This window comes from Protopterus annectens, chromosome 17.part0, assembly GCF_019279795.1.
Source record: "Protopterus annectens isolate FY-2018-M chromosome 17.part0, PAN1.0, whole genome shotgun sequence".
NCBI lineage: Eukaryota > Metazoa > Chordata > Ceratodontiformes > Protopteridae > Protopterus > Protopterus annectens.
Window position 1 is genome coordinate 319625106 of NC_056751.1, and position 25338 is coordinate 319650443.

Consider the following 25338-nt stretch of genomic DNA (forward strand, 5'->3'; position numbering starts at 1 on the left):
TGGAAGCCACGCACTTTCCAGCCAAGACCAGAATAGCTGGTCAAGAGGAGGTGGTCAACACTTGCACCACACCAGATGGAACACACAGCCCTCCAGAACACACACCAGCACTGCCCTCACATAAAAACACAAACCACACACCTGCCTGAGTGGAGGCTCTCAATAAAAATCTACCCAAACAACAGAGACCTCCAAGGCAGAAATGCACTTGACCACCACAACACAACACTAATCACGAGACACATAACTCTCCTAAACAGTGTGCCACTCAACCAAAGCCCCTAAGGCAAAACAGCATGCCCAACACACTAGTCATAGGTGACTCGATAGTGAGGCACACTGATGTCCCACTCACTAGGTTGAATAAGGAGAAAGTAACAGTCAGCTGCCAGGATCCGCCACATAATGCACACAGTCAGGTCCCTCAACAACAGATACAAATATGACTCTGTCATTGTACATGTGGGTGTGAATGACCTGAGATGACCCTCCCTGGTCTACATAAAAAGAGGCATGGAGGAGCTCTTGGATTATGTAGCCCAGGGTGGGTATGACCCTAGACCTAAGCAGCATCCTACCATCACCCAGAATGATACAAGCAGAAAATTATTGATTTCAACAACTGGCTAAGTTTCTGGTGTCATTCCAAAGGGGATCCGGTATCTGTCTGCCTGGGATGACATGACCGACAGACCTCAATGCTTTGCCAGAGATGGCCTGCATCTGTCAACCCTGGGCTTCCAGATACTGGCCAACGCTCTTCCACCCCTATAGTGCCTTATTTAGGCGGTGCTCCAAAGACCAAATTACTACTATAACAGCCACAAACAAATGCAATCTGAGGGTCATACTGCTCAACACTAGAAAATCTAAATCTCAAAATGCACTCACTCAATGCACTCCTTAAAATGGAGAACATCGACATTTATGCCATAACAGAGACCTGTTTCAAGGCAGCAGAAAGCACCCCTGCACTACCAGGCTGTAACTCATTCCACACCTTTCAGCTCCAGAACTTGGACCAAAGCTCCAAAGGTGGTGGTGTTTCCATATTCATAAAGGATGCGCATATCTAGCTAGGCACATAGAAGAATTTCCTGACCATAGTTTTAGGTTCAATGTTTTGAATCAAATACAGGTTGACATTAAGGGGGGACCATGGCAGATCAAACTCGAGATTGAAGAACTTTTATGGCAAATAAAAACAGCACCGTATTTGCTACCGGGTCTTAATGAAACTGTATCTATAAAATGTTTTCTAAAACTAGCAGCTTTGAAGAGATGAGTTGACTATTTATTACAGTTCCTTTCTACATTCGATCTTTTATGGTTAACTATTATTAACATTATTTAATTATATACACATACAAATAGGAGTTGTATTGTGTATTTTTAAAAATGAACCACATTTTTAAAAATGAATTACATTTCAAAAATGAATTACGTTTTAAAAATGAATTATGTTTTAAAATGAATTACGTTTATTTAACATGATTTTTGATTTTGACTTAGAGCAAAAAATATGGAGCTGATTATTTTGTAATTATTCGCGTACACATAATGTAGGTACGCTTTAGACACATTATATTATAAGTTTTAATAGATCTCATAGACAGAGTTTTTACATCAATATGACTTGGCTGTTAACTTTTGCTGATGAACTTGTTTGTAACAATTACCTATAAGAACATTACTAATTGTTTAATTGGGCAGGCAATGTATTATATATTTACGCCCAAAATGTTTCACTATTGTATGTCTGAGGAAGGAAACGTATTGCCGTTTCCGAAAGCGCTTACTATATTAAACCTTTAAGTTTTTAGCTTCGCTTGGTTTGCGGTGTTCTCATTTTTAGCAGCTTGTCGAGAGGATATTTAAATAACTAAACTAAAAAGCTTTTTTCTTTTTTCTTGCTGAGGGGGCTGCAGTCCGGCAGTCCGATGCCACAAGCCGCCCCTGATCTACATATAAATATATGTATGCAAGTGGTTGTGTGTGTATATATGTATGTATCTGTATGCATGTGTATAATATGTATATGTATATGTGTGTGTGAATGTGATATGCAGTACAGAAAAGGACTATTACGTCCATATGCTACCATATTTGACAAACATGATTTAAACATATAATTAATATTTTTTATAGATGTATCTTATTTATCATAAAATCATTTATCTATAGGTAGTCAGGCTCAAACTCTGTACCTTGTGTACAGGGTAAAAAAAGCCTAAAGTCCCTAGCCACCACTACTTATGAATTTATGCCTCATATTTTTGATATGTTCCTCATAAAATCTGTGGTTTTCAGGATTTTTGTGGCAAATCACTGAAGGATTGAATTCACTAAATAATGACAAACTAAATGGTAACTCAAAACCTTTTATTCTAGCAATTTTCTAAGTTTATAAGATCAATATTTGAAATTCTTCCCTATTTTGTGGCTATATCCCCCCATTATTGGCTTTGTCCAGATTTTCTGTGCTAAGAGGTTGAGAGCTATGGTGAGAAGTGAGAAATTAATTCACTAAATGATAGCCATTTAAGTATCAGTCTTCCTATCTTTCAGGAAACTGCTGATTTGACATAGTGGTATGTTGCTCTGACTGTAGTGCACAATGTCCTGGGTTCAAGACTTGGCAGTGAAATGCATTGTGGTAACACAACATTATATACTAACAACTTTCCAAATGTTTGCCCCCCCCCCAAAAAAAAAAGCTGAAATTGAAAATAAGTATGAGAAGCTGTGCAAGATGCCTATATATATTGTGTGGGTATAGAAATAGACTTTTATGATGGACATGCTCTGAATTGGGCAATTTTGTCATTATTGGTTCATGGATTTTGTTTCATTGCCTAATGGAAAAATGTTCAAACAATAAGTTTAAAATGCGCTCTGTCTAACAAATGTGCTGTATTCTACAAGGAATATAATTTAATAAAGTCAGGAAGGTATATCAAAGAACACATGTATGTTTCTTGTTTTGTGTGCAAGGGGCCAATGATTTGAAAACAGCCCAAAGGTAGTCTTTATACACCACTGGCCAGATGCATTTTCTCTGGATGTGGTGTGTGGGTTTCAATACTGTTTCAATGATTGTGAGTTTCAATGGCAGAGAAGTTTTAATGCCAAGTCTATTTTCATTGTGAGACAGTATTGCTTTGTTTAGCAGCTTTGTTTAACAGATGTCTATTAGTGTTTGTGCATTGTGCTATAAAATGTATAAATAAAATCCACAAAATCATTGTAGAAGTAAAGCAGTATGCACACATTAGTGTTTATGGTAAATGGGGTGAAATAGACTGGTAATGGGACATTGGAATGGCTGCAGGGGGACTCTGGTGCCATATTTTGGTTGTCTGTTTTTCAGTTTGTGTTTGAAAGTTAGTATCCCACAATTCCATTGGAGTGGGCGGGGTTGTGTAATTATGTATGCAAATTTGATGTTAATAGGCGTACAGATTTGTACCTATTTTTCATGAGCCTTATCCAGATTTTTGATGTTTCCAGGTTGAGAGGTATGCCACCAAGTCATACACCAATGCACTGTACAAACATGTACACAAATGCATGGATCTTACCATACCAAATGGAACCAAGATGCTCTCCTCCAAAAAAAGGAAGACAAATTGGTGGTCCCCTGCCATAAATAAACTCTACAACAGAAGGAGGAAACTGATGGAGACTGTGGAATAAGGTGAAGTCCCAAGACTGGAAAAACTCCCTTATCAGCCTCAACAAAAAGTTGAGATCCCTCATCAAATCCTGTAAAGCTAGCTATGAAAACAGAATTGCAGCAGATAGTAAAGACAACCACAAGGCCTTCTATAGTTATGTAAAGAATCTCCATGGCAATATCCAGATTTGCTCTGAGCTACTGCACAATAGCACCTCCTATATAGAGCCAACAGATTCAGTGCCAACTTTACCCCTCCACCCCAAGGACCAGTCACAATACCAGTAGATTGCCAGGCACCCTGTATTACTGCTGCACAGGTTAAAACAGCACTGTCCAAGGCCAAGAATACAGCTTCTATGGGACCTGACAATATCTCTGGCTGTGTTCTACATGAACTACAGAGTGAACTGGCACCTCACCTGTGTGCCTTGTTCAATCACAGCCTCACCTCAGGCTTTGTCCCTACCGAATGGCACACGGCTACAGTCATCCCTCTCCACAATGGAGGTGCGACTAAAGACCCCGGGAACTATTGCCCCATTAGCCTGATGAGTCTGATATGCAAAGCTATGGAATGCATCATCATGGACCTAATAAACAAGGATATAGGGAATCTCCAAACTCTGGATCCCACACAGTTTAGTTTTGTGAAGGGTAGATCATGCCTGCTCAACTTGGTCAACTTCTTTGAGTCAGTCAACAGAGCTGTGAATGAAGGTAAGGTGATTCATACAGCATACCTTGATCTGGCCAAGGTCTTTGATACCATTCTCCACTCAGGAATCATGAAAAAACTCACTAAGCTTGGCATCAACCCCTATATCACTAGGTAGGTTGCAAACTGGCTCACAGGTAGAACCCAGAGTGTGAAAGTAGCTGACTCCAAGTCAGACTGCCAACCAGTTATGAATTGAGTCCCACAGGGTTCAGTCCTGGATCCTCTCCTGTTTGGTATCTACTTCTTTGAAGTTCAGGCCAACACAAAGGGACTCCGACTGACAAAGTTTGCAGACAATTGCAAGTTGGAAGCTATTATTAATTCCCCAAGTGATGTTGACACACTACAGAAAGGCCCCATTGAGACCAGCGACTGATGTCAGAACCATGGCCTTAAGCTCAATGCCAAAAAATGTGTCATCCCCTTTGGGAAAAACCCGGTTCCCGTGAATTACCACATCAATGGTAGTTCACTGAACTCAGAAGTCGTTATAAGAGATCTGGGAACACAGGTTGACAACAACCTCTCTTTTGACCACCACACTGACACTGTGGTCAGAAAGTCCTTCTATGTGGCACATCTCTTTACTAAGGATTTTGCATCTAGGAAGAAAGAAGTCATGGTCTCCCTCTACTCTTCTTCATTAGGCCAATCATTGAGTACAATGCCCCATCTGGCATGTACCTCACTAAACACCTGCAACAACTGGAGAGGCCACAAAAGTACCTCACAAAGAGGATCCTAGGCCTTAAACATTTGTCCTATATGGACAGACTCAAAAATCTCCAACTATTCTCTGTCTCATATCACCTACTTGGAGACGATCTCTGCTTTACTTACAAAGCCATGTCTGATGCAGCTCTGTTAAAAATGCTACATCTAAAGAAATCCTAATCCCACCACACCACACACTCCAGAGACCTCAACCTCATTACTACAATCAACAGAACATGCTGGAGGGACAGGTTCATAGCACAGAGACTGCCCATGCTATGGAATAGACTTCTCATACATGTCAAGCAGAGCTCTTCACTGGCCCACTTCAAGACAAATTTTGATGAATGGATGGGAAATAGAAAATTCACCCCAGGGATCACTCCAGTGGCTTTACTCGACAGAGGCACTGGGAATTAAGGTCGGGTGGCACAATGACAAGCTAATCCTTTGGGCTAGACTTGTAAAGGCTCCATGGCCATTAGCCTAGTACACACCTATGAACTTATGAACATTAATATTAGAAGTATCTCTCGTGAGATGCTAGATCTGCACAGTTGGATTAAATACCATGTTCCAGATATACTCTGTTTAACAGGAACCTGGTTTAGCCCCAATATAAAAGCTAAGGAAATCTTGCCCTCTGCTTATAACATAATTCAGAGTGATGGTCTAGCATCAATATATGCTAACCACCTTCAAATCAGGTCATCCAAAGATCTATCTCCATAGTTCAGCAATGCCAAACTACTACTTACAAATATTTGGCTAAATAAATAGACAATTATCTCTCTGGTCACACAATATCCACCCCCTAATACAACAAATAACATACTCATCATGGAAGACATACTCTCCTAGACAAGTACCCTAAAACATAATCATATTAGGGAACATGAATAAAGACTGGGTTAATTAACCCAAATGTCTGTATTCTTATAGTATCACACTGATTATACAATTATTTAGATTCACTCAAATGACCATTCATCCCACTAGGCAAGACAAAAAAAAAAGGGAAAACAAAGTAACCTAGATTAGATCTTGATGGACAAACCAGGTAACTTCAAGAATATAGGCAGGCACATTACCCAATTCCCTCGGCAATCATAATCCTACCTAAATATATGAAAATAACATAAAATTTACACAACTGTCTTTTCATGGATTCATAGTAAGAAATACTTCAATAAGCAAATATTTAACAACTATCTTGGTAAATGTCACTGGAATCCACTTAAATACATGTCGTATGATATATCCATTCATCTGTTTGATAATTCTTACTAAATATTATAAAGTCACTAGCATTACATCACAAAACTCTGAAATGTAGGCATATACCCCATTAACAACTCGGAGTGGAAAGTCAATCCTAGATATTGTAGAAGCAAGCGCTGCTACTGTCTAAAGGTATAAGTCCCAAAACGAAAAAATTCAGGATAAAAACTGCACGCAACCACCACAATATAATAAAACCAGTGTTTAATATTAGACTGAAACAGAATAAGCGCTTTCACATGCTACACAGGCATGCTTCTTCAGATTTCAAAAACTCATTGTATCAACCACATTTAAATACTCGCCATTAAACAATATAACTAATTAATTAATTGCTTAATTGATTAATCAAGTAAAATGGTGTTCTAATCCTAGCTTAAAGTCAGGTAAAAGCATATTTAGAGTAAAGCATGTGTCACATATATATAATGTAAAAGTAAATTATTGTTATACAAAATATATACAAAAATATAAAACCAAAAAATAAATATATATAGAGTAACCTTTTCAGTGTAAATCATGATATTTATAACCAAATACGTATCGAACTGCACTAAAAATGTTCAATACCAGCATTTAAAAATAAACAGATAAGGCTCTATTAAAAATATATGTATAAAATGTATCATAAAATATATGTAGGCGTACATGTATTAAAGGTACTTATACTATTTAAAGCACTTATATAAACATATATATGCATATGTAGAAGGTATATTAAAATGTATCAATCCTAGATATCTTAATCTACAAAGTTATAAGACAGGTGTTGACCAAAAATAGCCCTGAAGACATAATATTTATTGATAAAACTGAAAGTTAAGCACTTTCATCCTGAAGAACCAGGAACCTCATCAGCGGGCAATGTTATGGCATAACAGATTTTTTGGTAATCACTCACAAGCTGTTAAATGTCAAAATAGCTTCTCATTTTTTCAAGAAACTATCAATGATGTAGCACAGGGGCCATGCTATGTTCTTTGCTTTTCAACATCTTTATTAACACGAATAACACAATGGAAATGACTATACTAGTGAATAACACTGTCTAAAATGAAACAGTATAATACGCAGATTATGTCACATTCAGATAATTGCTCAGCATAAAATCACAGCCCTAGACTCATGATTAACGAAATCTCATCTTCTGCTAAATGCTAAAAAATGTAATTCTTTTTAGACTTTGCACTACACAAATCCAGACCTCTAATCTAGGAATCTATCATGAAGTAATACCCAGACTAAGTGAGTGATGCACTATAAATTGGTAGATGTGATTATTGACCAGTGTATCAGTTTTGAGAAACAATTAATTGATTAAATATGTTGTCAGCAAAACATAAAAAAACTTTAAATGGTATATAAATATAAACAATACCTTGACTAATTCATGGCTATTAAATACATCTCAAACACTTCTACTTCCCATCTTACTATATTCATCTTCATCTTTTATCAAAACTCAACTTAGCAAGCTTGAAATATTCTAATAAAGTTGCCAAGTTCCCAATAAATCAGCCAAATAAACACACCACTGTACATTAATGAAACTGACAAAAATGTTTGCATGCAATTGAAAAATGCAATAACGCTCAGCTATAGATACTCCACAACATTCTTCACAAACTCATTAAATACCCAGCCTTATCTAACCTAATTCAAAGGTAAAACCCTGTCAAGTCCTTGAAATCTGCATAAAAAACAACTATGAGTTGTAAAACCCCAACAATTGTTGTGGAGATAATATTTATCACATTTTTTAGCAAAGATATGGGATGCTATTTTAGTAGTCATTACTGTAGAGGCAAATCTAAAGTTATTCATCAATAAAATACATATTCAACCAATAACTGAATTTATTTTTGTTTTTGTGTAATGTGATAATGTAAACTTCTCTATACTCTAAACATTAAAACTCTAAAGTATATTCTAAAGCTATTAGTTTCAGATCTCTGTTGATTCTAACTTATCTCAAACTCTGTCAATTTCTTAGAGACAGAAATCTGGACAAACCTAAAAATAATGGGGGACAAAGGACCAAAATCACGGACAGATTTTAAAAATTACTCTTACAAATTTAGAAAGTTGATAAAAAAACATATTTTGCATTAGCATGCATTTGTGTTGTATAATGGACCTATCTCAACAATGTGTATTATTTATCTGTTGGGTAAGATTTAAATCGCTGGTTCTGGTATCTGTGGAACTTTTTGATCTGTGGAGATACAAGAGATCCAGAATGAATATGTCGCTAATGTTGCACAAAGTGAGGCATAGATCTCTCCTCAGAAGCCTATAAGATACTGATTAAAGGGACAGAGCTTCCAGTCTTTTCAGGTAGCTTACATTTTTTAAGCCTTTGATCTTCTTCGTTAGGAACCTCTGGGGTATTGCTAGTTGTTTGATATGTCAAATGAAGTATATCCTGAAGGACTAATCAGTGCTGAATATAAGGGGACCATGTGTATATCTGGCTGATATTCATTGGGTAATTAGCTATGCCAATGAGAAGGACTTCTTGGTTACATTCCTTTGGAAATTAGCTCTGCCAGGGAGAAGGTCTTCTTGGCTACTATCACTACATGATGATTAAAGCAGAGTGTATTATTAACCCAAGTATCAAGGTTTCATTTGAAGTGGGGTATTGTCTGTGTTGTATGATGGAGGGAGGAACTGTATCAAATGCGACAATGTTGCACTTTTTAGCATTTAATTTGAGCCCATTTTATTACATTATCCAGATGAGTCTTTTTTTCATAACAGTTGATATTCTGGGGGAGTTCAAAGGCCTGTCAAACAGATTAAGTAGGAACTTACTCCTCCATTACAAATAGCCCTTTGACACATCCTGGTGAAATCAACTCCTGGGAATGGTTTTACAAAAATATGGGAGCTGTTAACATATCCCATGAATGCCAAGTGCTGTAAAACATTCTCTCTCACTCCTCCAAGACCAGTCCAGTCCAGCGATGTGATAACTCTTCGATGGTCAAAGAGGAATAGGTAAACATTTTCAGAGTGTTTCCCATTTCACAATATTTCTAATGAAAGTCATGTACTTGAAGGCAAATGGTATCTGTTTGTTCCACTCTGTCACCGACAAAAGTGATTCCTTGTGGTTCAAAAGAATGTTTGCCCTCTGCTCCATTTCTTCTCCCTGGACAAGAGACTTCTGATTCAAGCACTGGACTTCTGCACCTTAATCCTCATGCCTTGAGTTTATTAGCATAGCTGCTCCAGTTCTGTCAGTAAAACATCTGATGGAGTCTTTTAGTCTGCATTCTTAAAATCTCCCCAAAATATTAAGTTTAGAAGACTTACAGCAAGAAGTGGAAATGCCTTTTAAGTATTTGTCCCCCCCCCCCCGATTTACTATCAGTCATTCTTCAGTTAAGATCCATATGGCAGTTATTACCAGCTTCCATAGTTTAAATAATGAGGACCATTTGGCTTTGCTTAAAGTCTGTAAAGTCATTCTAAGGGTAAGTTTCTTGCTCACATTGTTGTATGAAATCTGGTTCCAAACCAGGATATTTGCTTTGTTCTGGAGAGGCTCAGTCTGCCTTCATTCATGCGTGCCAGTTTGACAAGTTTAAACTTAAGAATGTGTCAACGAAGACAAGTTTTCTGGTGACACTCACTCCAAGCATACAGTTACACAATTATTAATCTCTTCTCCTTATCTAGTGTTTCTCAGGGACGTGCATTCCTTCATAAAAACTCATCTTTAATACCTATGGTGGCAATGGAATCCAATCTAAATCATTCAGTCTACCTTCCATTTTTTCTCCTGAAATATTAAATGAAGAGGAATATCTCCTCTCAATCAGAGATGTTCAGAGACATCTTACATGTTAGCTCAGAAAATATAATCAGTTGCTTGAATCCTTTGTCAAAGGAAAGGAGTTCAGAAGAGTCACTAAACATTGGCTTTCAAAATGCATTGCACTTTAATATGAGATCCAGGGAATGACCCTTTACTTATTCCCCCTGCAAGGTGTTATACTACAGCAGTAGCAACTTCAGTGAACTTTTCCTGCAATGCTTCCTTCAAGGCATCTGCAGTCAGAATCCTTCATCTAACCTTCTTATAGCCAGCAAACTCTACAAGCTGCATGTAAGCATTTGATCCCGGATTTTCTTAGGTGATACAATATTCACATATAAGCTCCTAATCAAAGTCAGACCAGAAGGATTCTGGTGGAGAGCAAATCTGCAAGTTTTATTTGCCCTATAACCAGAGCACTCAAAGTCAAGTACAGAAGTTATGTGTACTCACGATAACATATGATCTTTACAGAGATGATGTGGGTACAGTACACATCCCATGTGCCCTCCATTTACTTGGACTATTTTTCATTTGTGTTGTTTTTTGATCAGGATTTTTGTAACATTTGTGTTGTCTTTTAGAAGCATTGCTGGGTGTAAGGATATTTTCATGCCTCAGGGAAGGTAAAGGAACTAGATAAACATGAAGTCCATGGACAGTACATTAGGCAGCATTTGGCAAAATGGGAAATTTCAAGAGTCCAGCAGTCCCAGTACCAAGAAGTACCAGTCCTACCTGTCCTGCAAGAAAAATATTTTCTCACAAATTTGTCATTATGGTGAGTACTTGTAACTCCTTTTATAGTGACCACCCCTTGCACATATTTACTGCCTTCATCATGCTGGATATCTTGAATAACTGTCACTTGGGTCTTGAACATTTTTGAATGATTACAAGTAATGTTTACTTTCTCAGAAAGTAATGAGATATCTTCACCATGATCCAGATGAACTGGTAATCATTCTTTCTTATTAAGCCATTGTACTGATAACTGATGTATTATTAGGGTTTATGTTTGCCTATTTTACTTTGTAAGGAGCTTTTCTCCATGTGATCTTACTGAAAAGAGTCTATCTACCTCAGTCAGTTTATTCCAGTCAATAAATAGAAATAATTAAATAATATCTTTGTGATCATCTTATGAAAAACTTAGACCAGTCCTGTTATTTCAATATAGCATGAACGACAATTAGATAGTCATTGTATTTTTCAGTGTGCAAAATTTAAGGTAAAACATCATTTTAAGCCTAATTATGTGTAATACTTAATGTACAAGACATCTGCAAAAAAAGTCATGTTTTACCTTAACATTTCAGTATTTAGAGTCCAACAGGAATTTTACTTTTTTAATACGTAAAACATGTCTTAGATTTGTACTATCTTTGACACTAAATTGTCTGATTTACTGTTTTAGGCCTATCAAGAAAACGACCCAACTAAGTATGCAACAGCTTCTGTCACCATTAATGTCGTAACAAAGGGTGCAACTCCACCTTCATTTCCACAACCTCAGTACAAAGGATTTGTAGCAGCTAACTCTGAAGCTGGCAGTATAGTCCTGGAGGGCACGTCATCCTCAAAACCCTTAATAATCAGTGTGGAGGACACTGTAAGTATAACTGAATACTAACTTTTCATTCCTTTGTCTTGAATTCTGACACATACATGGGAACCTACTGTTCTAAAGCTATGACACCACAGGTTAATAATTTCCAGTGCATTTACATATTTTCTAGCTTCTGCAGCTATATATATTGAACTTTGACGTAACTTATATTATATGCCATTACATGCGCCCTAGTTTATATCTGGACGGGTTATGTTTGAGGTTATTATTGGGGAAATGGTCAGGGTGAGAGGGGGACTGAATCTGTCTGCTAGCAGGTTCACTATATTGCCAGGCTCAGTGAATGTGGCACCATTAACCACCACTTTAGCACATTGCTGTTTGCTGCCCTTTAGGTTTCTGACATAGCTGTAGAAGGCCTTATAGTTACCTTCCACTTGGGAGAATATCTTAACCTCAGAGCTGGCTTTGCTTGACTTAATTTGCTCTGTTACCTATTAATTTTGATAAGAGAATTTTGATTTTTATGGAAATTACACTTCCTGATTTTTGCCATATTTTTTTTCTTTTTGTTGTATATCCTGTATAATTTGGGATGCAACCAGGGTGGTGGGCTAGTTCTGGGCTTACTTCTGGTAGGTACATCTTTTGACATGGTAGTATAGAACATCTGAGAGCAATTCAGCATAAGCTGGTGTGCTCTTTGGGTTTGGAGGGGCATTGAGTTTTGACAAACCATCACTTAATAACAGGTAATTTCCCTTAGAATACTTCCTAAATGCTACTGGTTTTAATGGTATTACATAGTAACTTTGATTTTAAAGGAGACAGCATTATGGTTTGGCTTTACCAGTGAGGATGAGACATTGGGAGGGGGTGCAGTGTTCTCTCATATTTGTGAGCATGAGGTCTGGTATATTGGAACCTCTAGTGGGCATATTGACTATTTGGTCAAGGGTGTTTGTATTTATGAATTCAAGGAATCTCTGTGCCTGTAGATTTGAGGCCATGCAGCATTCCCAATCAATAGAGGGGTAATTAGATTCTCCTATGAGTAGGGGGCTGGGTTGGACGGTAAGTGTCTCCGATAGATCCAAATATGCTTTGCGAGCCTTTTGGGAAATGGAGGGTAACCTATAGCTGACTAGAATATGATATGGGATTTTGTCTATGCTGATCTGCATGTGGAGGGACTCCAGCATTTCATCCTGTCTGGCCACCCTGAAGCTTTGCTTGTTATTGATGTATATTGAGACACCTCCACCTTTAGCCCTTGTCACTTTAGATATAAGACTGGATGTGAAAAACTGAAACTAAATGCTCCAATATCTGTTTTTTTTTTTTTGCTGTAAAGGAAGCATCACAAGAATCAGCTGGGTTCACACTGTCTGAAATGCTGCACAGCACACTTCCCCAAGGCTTAGTAGTATAGCAATATAACAAAAATGTTCATCCCATAAAATTAAACTAAGGGATATAGTAGTTATGTTAGCTCTGTCCAAAGAGGCAAGGACATTTTGAACTTGTAAAAAAAAAATTAAGTGAAGTATAGGGTGAGGCAACTGGAAAAAGGAAACCACAATAGTCATACCATATAAATGTTCTACAGCCTTGGAGAGAAACTGAAATTTCTCCACTGAGTATATTTTCAGAGAAAGTCAATGGCCCCACAGCATGTCCTGAAGACAAAATAGATGAGACATTGGGCCCCATTCCAAAAGATCTGTTCTCAAGAGCAGGTGTTCAGAATCTAGCTCCTGGTCTAATCCTGTTTATAGATAGGCCACAAACCAGTGTAAGTCATTTACACTGAGATCACGTCTCTCAGAATCAGGTCAATCTTACACTGAGAGCAACTCTTTTGGAATTTTGGCTAATTATTTACCGTCTCAGAAACAAGAAGTAAAGGAATGTGTACTAAGGAATAAAGTGGGAACAGAGGATCAGTAAAATCAGTAGTTAATGTATGAGACTGAGATGATGGAGAGAGAGAGAGAAAGGGAGAAAAGTATTAGGGTGAAGCTCTTAATTTACCAATTAAGCTGTGCCGCCAGCTTTACTTATAGTCATGAGACTTAGGTAGTGACCACAATGATGAGAACATGGATGCAAGCACCAGAAATGGAATTCTTTTGTGGGGGTGACTGGGCTGACTCTCCATGTCTGACAGGATTGGCAAAACGGGCTGATCTCAGAACTAAGTCACTACTCTGTATAGTTTGAACAACTAACATTAAAGATTAGAACCCAATTTTATAGCTATGATTCCAGAGTCTCATACTTATTAAAGAACACATAAGCATAATAAAGCTAATTACCACAATAACTAGTTCTGTATGGTGATCAGACCTACATCTACATGAAAATCAAACTAGAAGACTTGTATTACACACTTTAAATTTACTGTATATTGCAATGCATTTTTATGTATGGGCTATTTGATGATGAAAACAAAAATGGGAAGAAACTAAGGGTAATGCTGCTCAATGCCAGAAGTCTAAATCTCAAAATGCACGCACTCGAGACCCTTCTCAGTATGGAGAACATCGATGTCTGTGCTGTGACTGAAACCTGGTTCAAGGCTCCTGAGAGCACCCCGACACTATCAGGTTTTACCTCGTATCATGCGTTCTGGCCCCAAAACCCGGACCACACCACAAAAGGAGGGGGTGTATCCATATTCATCAAGGATACCCACACCTCCAGGTTGGTGGCAATGCACGAAGCATCGGAAACCATCCAGGTGCAATTAACCATAGACAAAACTGCTCTACAATTTGTAGCATGCTACAGGCCACCCTCTCAAACTCAGGAACCCCACACAGCCTTCCTGAAGACACTGGAGGGTATAAATGTATCTCCAAACACCATTATATTGGGTGACTTCAACTACCCGAATATAGACTGGGAACATTACTCAAGCCCCAACTTTCTAGCCCAAAGGTTCCTGGAGTTCATAAATTCAAATGCCATGGAACAACTAGTCACCGTTCCCACAAGAGGAGAAAATATACTAGATCTCATCATTACAAACATGGGGACAAAATGCTCCACACCGGAAGTATATCCCTCATTGGTGAGATCAGATCACAAACTAATCTCACTGGAAATCCACATCCCGCCCCCACCCCAAACAAAAAAGACCACAGTGAAGAACTTCTCTAAAACAAACTTCACACTACTCAAGACTGGTGTGGTATCCTTCAAGGCCCCCGAGCCAGTGGAAACCACAACCCAAGCTGTGGAAGCCCTTACAAATGCCTTCTACGAACACCTCCAGGACTGCATGGGTCAGGCAATCCCTGATAAAACCAAGACTCTTTCCACCAAGGGCAAACGTCCAGTCTGGTGGACCCCAGCCATAAACAAACTTTACAATAAGAGGAGAAGGCTGTTACATGATAGAGCAAAATACATAAAAGAGAAGACACCCTTGATCATTATTAGTAAAAAAATACGAGCACTCATAAAATCATCCAAGGCCAACTTTGAGAGAAAAATTGCCATAGATTCAAAAGACAATCATAAGGCCTTCTTCAACTATGTTAGAAACCTGGGTGGAAACTCCCAGATATGCTCAGAATTAGTCCAAAATGATACAAAAATCACTGAACCCACAGACATTGCCAACATACTGGCAGACAGGCTCAGTGCAAACTTCACCCCCCTCTCCCCCCCAAAAGGAGAGATAACTATCCCAGTGGAGTGTAGCCTCCCAGACATCTCAAATGCGCAGGTGAAAGCTGCTCTCTCTAAAGCTAAAAACACAGCATCAATGGGACTGGATGGTGTCCCCGGCTGTGTGCTACACGAACTCAACAAGGAACTAAACCCGCATATAAGGCAGCTGTTTAATCTTAGCCTTACCACAGGATACGTGCCCAAGGAGTGGCGTACGGCAACTGTGGTCCCACTCCACAAAGGCGGTGCCTCTACGGACCCTGGTAATTACCGCCCCATATCTTAACAAGCCTGGTCTGCAAAGCTATGGAGAGGATCATAATGGAACTCATAAACAAAGACATAAGGGACTTGCAGACATTGGACCCGACCCAGTTTGGCTTTGTCAAGGGCAGATCATGCCTTTTGAACTTGGTCGACTTCTTCGAAACAGTCACCAAGGCCATTGATGAGGGAAAGGCAGTCCATACAGCCTACCTTGACCTTGCAAAAGCTTTCGACACAATACCCCACTCAGGTATTATAGAGAAACTTACCAGCTTAAATGTAAACTCATATGTCACAAGATGGGTTGCAAACTGGCTAAAGGACAGAACCCACAGGGTTAGAGTTGCTGGCGCCATGTCAGACTCCAAGCCGGTCACAAGTGGTGTCCCACAGGGCTCAGTCCTTGGCCCCCTGTTGTTCGGCATCTACTTCTCAGAAGTACAGGCAAACATAGGAGGACTATGGTTGACATAGTGGAAAGTACATCGGACACAGATATCCTTCAGAGGGGTCTCACAGAAACTGATAGCTGGTGCCAGAGCCATGGCCTGAAGTTAAATGCCAAAAGATGTATAGTCATACCCTTCGGGAAAAACAAGGTAACCCCAAGCTACCATATAGGTGGCAATCCATTAAGCACAGAAGAGGTTATCAGGGACCTGGGGACCCAGGTTGACAGTGGCCTTTCTTTTGACACTCACATTGCTAAAGTGGTTAGAAAGACCTTTTACATTGCCCACCTGATCATGAAGGGATTCACATCCAGATCAAGTGAGGTCATTGTTCCCCTGTACTCTTCACTTATCAGACCAATGATCGAGTACAATGCCCCATTCGGGATGTATCTCACCCGATACCTGCAGCAATTGGAGAGACCCCAAAAGTTCCTCACCAAAAGGATAAAGGGACTCTAAAATCTGTCATACGCTGCCAGACTGAAGAAACTCCAGCTCTATTCAGTCGCATACCGCCTGCTCAGAGGTGACCTGTGCCTAACATACAAGGCCATGTCCAACCCGGAATTAATGGACATGTTCCACCTCAAAAAATCCAAATCTACCAGATCCACTAGAGCAAGCGACTTAAACCTTAGCACTGATATAAATAGGACATGCTGGAGGGATAGATTTGTCACGCAGAGACTCCCTATGCTGTGGAATAAAATCCTGGACCATGTGAGGCAGAGCACCTCGCTGGCTCTGTTCAAGAGAAATCTTGACCGGTGGATGGGAGATCGTAGGTTTACCCCGGGAACCATCTCTGTGTCACTGCTGGACAGAGGCACAACAAACTAATGGGCACAGTATTTTTTAACATAAGGGGTGGCGTAAGCCACAAAACTTTGGGCTAGGCTTATAAATGCCTTAGGGCAGATAGCCTAGTATAAAACCTATGAACCTATGAACCTATGAAAAGCACAGCTTCACAATTTTAACAAACTAATGTGGCATTAACTGTTGAATGGAAAAGGGCTGTAATATATTGTGATTATAAAAGTATCCCAACACAGAAATGTCTAAAAGTGAATAATATTTCATATTACATATTCTGCTTTTTGTAAATGAGCAAAAAGAGAACTTTGAGTGTTCATGTTTCTTAAACAAATGTGAATTTTACTCATTCCCTCCAGTACAGTTATTTTGAATATATACTTTTAACTCCCAGTGGGTATGGTTTGAGCCTTTAAAAACTGAAGTTACCACTTTACAGTTCAAACAAATATTCATATCTCTGGAATAATAAGTGTTACTATAAAACTGTAAATGGCAAACTATTCAGGATAAATTAATCTTTGCATCAGTGGCAGTCATTCAGTTAGATGCTTTAAACTGAATTTTATAAGCCAAAATAAAGGCAGTGATTATTAGTTTTGTAATGTTGTATAAACAGCTTATTGTATCTCAGCAACCATTCAAGCAAGACACATACTGCCAGCACTCCAAATCTGACCTCAAACCAGTGACAAGTGGAGTACCACAAGGTTCACTCCTGGGACCTCTCCTGTTTGGTATCTACTTCTCTGAAGTACAGGCTAACACAGAAGGCCTCTGGCTAATGAAGTTTGCAGATGACTGCAAACTAGGAGCCATAGTCGAGTCCACAAATGATGTGGAAATCCTACAGAAGGGGCTGGCTGAGACAGATGCCTGGTGTCAGAGCCATGGCCTCAAGCTCAATGCCAAAAAGTGCAATGTCATCCCCTTTGGTAAAAAACTCTGTACCATGAACTACTACATAGACAGCAGTCTACTTAACACCGAATGTGTGATAAGAGACCTTGGGACCCAGGTGGACAGTAGTCTGCCCTTTGATAGTCACATCGCCACAGTAGTCAGGAAGTCCTTCTACGTGGCACACCTCATCATAAAAGGGTTATCATCCTGGAAAAAAGAGGTAATTGTTCCCCTCTACTCGACACTCATTAGACCCATTACAGAGTACAATGCCCCTTTTGGAATGTACTTCACAAGACATCTGCAACAGCTGGAGAGGCCACAAAAATACCTCACAAAGAGGATTATAGGACTCAAACAGATGCCCTACGTTGACTGTGTCAAAAAACTCGAGCTTTACTCCATAGCATATCGCCTACTCCAAGGTGATCTCTGCCTAACATACAAAGCTATGTCAAACCCAGAACTGTTGAACATGCCACACCTAAAGTAATCCCAATCCCTCCAAGCTACACGCTCTAGGGACCTAAACCTTGTCACCACAATAAACAGAACATGCTGGAGGGATAGATTCCTGTCCCAGTGACTTTGCATACTCTGGAACAAGCTACCTATCTATGTCAAGCAGAGCTCTTCACTAGCACTCTTCAAGAAAAATCTTAATGAGTGGATGGGAAATAGGAAATTCACCCCAGGGAATCACTTCTGTAGACCTGCTCGACAGGGGTACAGAAAAATAACCTTCTTGGGCGGCAAAAGCCAGGGAACCTTGTTGGCTAGGCTTACATAAGCCCTTGGGCCGATGGCCTAGTATCTACCTATGAACTTGCCATAAAATAAACTCTCCTTTACTTAAAATTACCTTTTACATTATTACATTTGCATGTTGAATATGTGGGAATGTTGTGTTATACACCTGTAATATATTGCACTGTTTTGGAAATAGTTTTGATTCTAAACCTTGCAAATCCAAAAGTCCAGACTATTATAATGGATGCTGGCAAAAGGTCAACAATTGGAAACAAGTGTTTTTAATAAGTCTCTGCTGCAATGGCAATGGGAGGGAACCCTCATTCTCACATCTCCTTATCTGTATACACAAAGTGGTAGCTTTCTATCGATTGCTTGTTAGCAGCCATATAAAAAGTAACCTCTTAACTACCAACCACACAAATTTGACCCATTTTGCAATGAGTAGTATAGCCATGAGTCAAAAAGCATGTTATTCTCTAACCCAACAGTACAAGCTATTATTCATATGTAACACCAAAAAACCACATAATCCCTTTATCTGACTTGTTCTCATTTAGGGATCTTTTTTTCTTACATTAAAAACAGTCTGCATGTGTAGAAAAACAAGTGCAACATATGGGACCTTGATTTTTCTTAAATGTGCTGCTCATTGTTCAGAAAAGTACAGGTATACCCATAACAAAATGTATTAATTTTGTCGCACCTTCTACACTCACACTACTTAGCTGTCAAGTTCTGTTGGAAACATCTGCAGATTACTTTGTTGAGAAATGTGATGAAAATGACTTCTACCCATGTTTTGTTCACCAACAAAAACTACATATTAATTCTTAAGAATCACTACTTTTTCATTAAGATCTGCACGCAGAATGATTTTCATAATCACAGTGCCCTACTACCTGGTCATAACAGTGAACAAAAAATAATAAATCTTTTTAGATCAAATCACACAGAAAACACTATTTTATGTAGGAGGCAAGCTCACCTTTGCCTCCACATGCCATGCTAATTATATATACCAACTATGAGAATGCACAACAGCAGGGAAAGGACAAATTTCCAGTCCCTGCTATACCACAATCTGATACACACAGGAGCTGGCAAAACAACAAAAAAGAGCCGTCATGCTTTTGAGCAATATACATATACATGGATGTAGCGCAGCAGATTGAATGGCCAGCTATGCTGACATCCAGAATTTAGTTTAGAACAAACATTAATACATTCCTAATCCTCGGAGCAGAATAAACAAAATTCAATTATGTCTGCATGGGCACCCCCTGGTAATTATATATACTAACTCAGGGATCGCACAATCCTAAAGAAAAGGAAATATTTCCTTACCTGGGGACTGTTGATCTTGCACACCTGTCAATCATCCTTTTGAGTCAACCAAATGATGTCAACCAAACAGATGTCGATGCAACCAACTGCCCTAAACATATATATATATATATATATATATATATATATATATATATATATATATATATATATATATATATATATATATATATATATATATATATATATATATATATATATGAAAAAATTTCCCTGGAATATGCACCAAAGCATAAAAAAATCATGACATCTCATAACTGCAATTAACACGTGCTCAGAACAGATTCAGTAAACATTCAGGTCTGCACAGTACTCATCTAGTTTGCACCTCACAACAGTCATGGTATGTAGTAATATCTTTTAAATGTCAACCCCACTAAGTGACATTGCTTGCATATATGTGCATATGTATGTGCGAGTATGTGTGTGTCTATCTGTCTGTTATGTGTAACAACTCCAAAGTCACACTACAGTGGAAGAAATAGAAAAAACACCAGAAGTCCTCCACCAGCTTGTACAATTCAACACACTGTGATAAAGCAAACTGCAATATTACTTATAAATCTTTAAGAAAACTATTACCATTCATCAAAAATCATAAACTTTCTGTATTATTAATTATAACTGGTAAAATATACAGGATAATGTCATTAGAATAAGCTGTGATTCATTTTTTAGACCACTTATGATTATGTATTTATTTGCATTTGTTTTCCAGGATAGTCCACTGGGCCTAGGAGTGCTCCACATATTGCACATACACTGATGAGATAAAGCTACATAATGACTGTTAACAGATTCAAGTTACTAGTAAGCAACATTATACAAAATGCAAAAATAACAATGATTTACATCCAGGTACAATATATACATGTTGATATACAATTAGAATTGGGCTTTCTATTCTTTAAATTTCATCTTGTAGCTGAGGATGCATAACACTGAGAGGGAGAAGAGTTAAATTAAAGATAGACATTTCAAATTGTTAAAGTTGTTAGAAGAGGTTTCTAGTTTCATGTAATGCTGGAAGAATTATTTGACCATGTACAGAGCCATAGTTTGGAGAGGTATTCTTGCAGAGACTTCTTGAAAATGGTGTGGTTAGAAATGGTTCTGATTGTGGTGGGTAAGGAATTCCACACCTTGGCTGTAGAAACAGAGTAAAGAGCTCAGCCAGCTGTAAGGTTGGGTAATTCTACCTTTAGAAGACATTTATTTACTGATCTGAGGTATCTAATGGGGTTATAGGGGCCATTAGTGAGGCTAGGGATGGGCAAGATTCTGATTTAGTTATGATTTTATGTGCAGTGGTGAGTTGTAGGTAAGTTAGGAAGTGAGGTAGTTCGAGCCAATTGAGTTTTTGAATGGATATACTGTGATGGGAGGTACATGTAACATTGTTGGCAAACTTTGCTACTTTATTGTAACGAGATTTGAGTTTGTTTTTTAGAGAGAGTTGAATGCCTGCGAGCAGGGGGGACACCATATAGTAGAGATGGTAAAAGAAAGGGGGATTCTAGGGGTCTTTTTTGGCTGAGTGGTTGAGGTTCATTATGTGTTTGTAAAGCAGACCTAACTTTTGTTGGGTCTTTCTGATGTTGTTTAGGATATGAAGGTCAAAGGAGAGATTTTCATTGACAGTAGCTCCAAAGAGTTTAGTGTGGGGCACTACTTTGATGACAGTGCTGTTCTGAGACAGAATAATAAATTCTGACCTGTTTATGGGGGTGAATCTTTTAGGGGTAGATAGAAGGAGTTTGGTTTTGTTAGCTTTTAGGGCTGGGTGACTGTTGTCCATCCATGTTTCTGTGGATGAGAAGGCAATATGAGTTAGTTTTTGGAGTTCACTGGCCAAGTAGGCAGAACATATGATGGTGGAATTGTCTGCATATTGAATAAGTGAGGTTTGGGACAGGGAAGAGTGGAAGTCATTAACAAATATGCTGAAAAGGAGGGACCAAAGTATAGAGCCTTGAGGAACTCCTATTGATATCAGGAGATAAGGTGAGAAGTACTGGTCCCGTTTTGTTTCTTGTTGTCTATTTGTAAGGTAGTTAAACAACCAATCTAAGGTAGGGGATAAGATTCATAGGTTAGATGGTTTAGTGAGTAGTAGGGGATATGAGATGGTATCAAATGCCTTTGATAGGTTGAGGAATAAAGAGGACATAATTTTCCCTGTGTCTCTTGCATGGTTTACAGTGTCCAAGAATGATACAAGTGCAGTGGTGGTACTGTGTTCAGGTCTGAAACTGTGTTGGGTGGGGACAAGACTTTATTGTCTCGGAGGTGCTTTAGGAGTTGATTGTAGACACATGTTTCTAGAATTTTGGATAGAGAGGAAAGGATTCAGTGGTTTGGAAATTTGTGAAATCTGTGTTTTGGCCACCTTTATGTAGTGGGAGAATATAAACTTTTTTCCTGATAGTGGGTACTTGCTGTTCTTGGAGAGATTTATTGATAAGTATACTAACTGGATAAGTTATAGACTTTGTTGACATCTGTAGGTATGTTGGGGGTAGGTTATCAAGCACATTAGTGCATGGTTTGAGTTTAAGGAATAGTTTCAAGATAGCTGAGGTAGGGCTGGAGGAAAAGGTGAAGTATGGCGTGGAGTTTATATTTGGAGAGTGTGCTGTGATATTTATTTGAGGGAAGTTTCCTGCAAGTTTAGCAAAGGAGTCTATGAAATGTGAGTTGAATATTATGGCAATTTCTGTGGGGGATTTGTCTGGGTCAGGACAAGGGCTGTTAGTGGATCCTGGGTTAAGTAGGGTTGTGATTGTATTCCAGAATTTCTCATTGCTTTGTTTATGGCATTTTTTGGTTCGATAGATAGAATTGTTTTTTGTCTTTTACTACTGCATGTTTTGCTTGATTACAAAGTTGTTTGAAATGTAGGTGATATTGGGGGGGGGTCTTTGTTTTTTTTGCCAAAGCTTCCAACATTTGTCTCTTTTAGACATCAGTTGTTTTGTTGAATGAGTAAGCTAGGTAGCATTGTTGTTTTTAATTATTTTTGCCGTATGGGGGCTAGATTGTTTAGGATATCTAAGAAGTTTAAATTAAAGAATTCAACAGCTTCATCTAGTGGAAGGATTTTGAGAATGCTCCAGTTTACTTGTGCCAGGTGTCATTTAGAGTTGTTTGGTAGAAATTGGATATATTTTTAGTTAGTCTTTACTAGTTTTGGCTGGGGCTAGGGTGGATTTACTTATTATGTATGCTGGGAGGTGATCACTTATGGTTTGAGGTAGACTCCCTGCTGAAGATACTTTGGGTGTGAGACTAGTATCCAAGTCTATGATGGAACCACTAGTTGTTGTCTTGTTGGATCTAGTTAGTTTATTGATAAGCTGGGTATAATTGAATATATTTATATTTATTGAGTGTTGATTTTTTGTAACTTCTGTCCAATCTGTGTTGATATCTCCAACGATAATTGTCTCACTGGTAAAGGTTTTTCTCGTCCAGGCAAGGATATGTTCTAGGATAGGTATATTATTGCCTGGTGGGATATAGATTCCAATGATGCAGAGCTTTTTGCTGGTATTCAGTTGTAGAGTGTTTTATATATGGTTTAAGCCAGGTTTCTGTGGCTGCTATTATATCTGGCCTACTGTGTGAAATTCAGGCATGGAAGTCTGGAATTTTATTCCTGATGCTTTGCAGGTTAATGGTCGCTATGGTGAGAGATTTATTGGTTTGTTGGGTTGTGGGATTTAGTGTTGGTCCAAGGTTGGGGTGGATGTCTCCGTTTAGGGGAAGTTTTACTTTATTGAAAGGTAGGTTTGTGGTTATTAGTTTTCTTTTAAGTATGGATGTTTGCATGGAGTTGGTTAGGCTAAATTTAGTATTTGCTTCAGTTACTAGTTTAAATCTGGTAGAGTAGTTGTATAATGCAATAAGCCCTGGGTGAATAAGGTGGTAGATGGGTGTAGGTGGACTTATGGTTAAGGTGATAGGTAAAGGTTTTAAATTTGGTGTATTGTGTGGATGGATGTTAGGTGCAGAAGGGTAAGGAAAGTGAGGGAGGTTGAGAGGAGCAATGGTGTTAAGTGTGGACACATTGTTTGATGAGATAATAGATGAAGTGAGATTGAAAAGTATAGGTGGAGTGCTGATTGGGGGATATGGAGAAGGGGAGGAGCCTGTATAGGAATAAAGGAAATTGATCCTGGGGTGAGTGGAAATGCAGGTAGGGTAGGGGATCAGAGTGACCTTGAGCAGGCAGCACCTGAAGCTAGCAAAGCGAGAGCAGAAATGAGCCTGCAGAATAAAAACTATCATTATCAGTGCAGACAATAACCATGTAAGTCAGGAATAGAGGAAAAATAGTATAGGATGTTTTTTACAATAAAGATGAATGAAAGAAAGTACTTGCACTAGCTTTTGAAAGTCAAATAAGAGTTTAATGCACTAGTCTGTGAAAGTCCAAGGGAAAAGCCTGGTAGTAAGATAGAGGGTCGAAGATATCCCTTTGTTAGGGAATTATACGCCCTGGGTCCAAATATGCTTCTGAGGAAACAGGGTCGTCAAACTACAAGAAGTATTGAAGGGAGTCACTGGAGGGAAGTCTGCTAGTCTGATAGAATGGGGGAGCTATGAGAGGGTCGTATGCAGCTGTTGTCCTTGGCTTAGGGACCACTAGGACATTATACAAGTATTGACAAATTAGATGAATAAAGTACAAAGCAACTTATAAGTGTAAAAGTTTAGGAGAACTTTCACCATGAAAGAGGCACCTACATTCACTTGTAAAGTAAAGTAGTGTCCTATCAATGTTGTAATAAAATCCATTGCAACACGCTCCACTGGTTGGGTGTCCAGGAGAGCACTTTCTGGGTTTTTTTTTTGTTTTTTTTGGGGAGGGATGTCGATTGTGTGTGGTCACTGGTTTTCCTAAAGGGTAAAGACAGAATGGAAAAAGGTTAGGCTCGGGGGGGAGGGGGTGTGAAGATGACCAGAATGACATTTAAAACAAAGTAAAATAAGCACAAAGCTTTAATTTGCATAAAAAGAAACAGATGTAACAAAATCCCAGCAAAAACAGCAGGTATACAATAACCGCAGAGCACAGGGATTACACTAACATAAAGATAATGAAGTTCAAGACCTCACTGAAACAGTCTGAGACCCTTTCGAGCTAGACAGGATAAAACATTTAATGTAGCCAGTAAGAACTGTAACCATGTAGCCAAAACCAACAACGTGTTAATGCAGGTCATATGCAAACCCTGATAGCCCAGCTATCTCATTACTACTGCATGGACAGACTAAAACAGTAATGATTGAATACTTTCAGCCATATATCATGGAAATACTAATATC

At 38.7% G+C, this 25338-nt stretch overlaps 1 long non-coding RNA gene across 1 annotated transcript in view; it reads right to left on the reverse strand.

Moving 5' to 3' along the window:
- Positions 1–25338, reverse strand: part of LOC122791838 — a 478486-nt gene that overhangs the window by 452749 nt on the left and 399 nt on the right. The window lies entirely within an intron of this gene.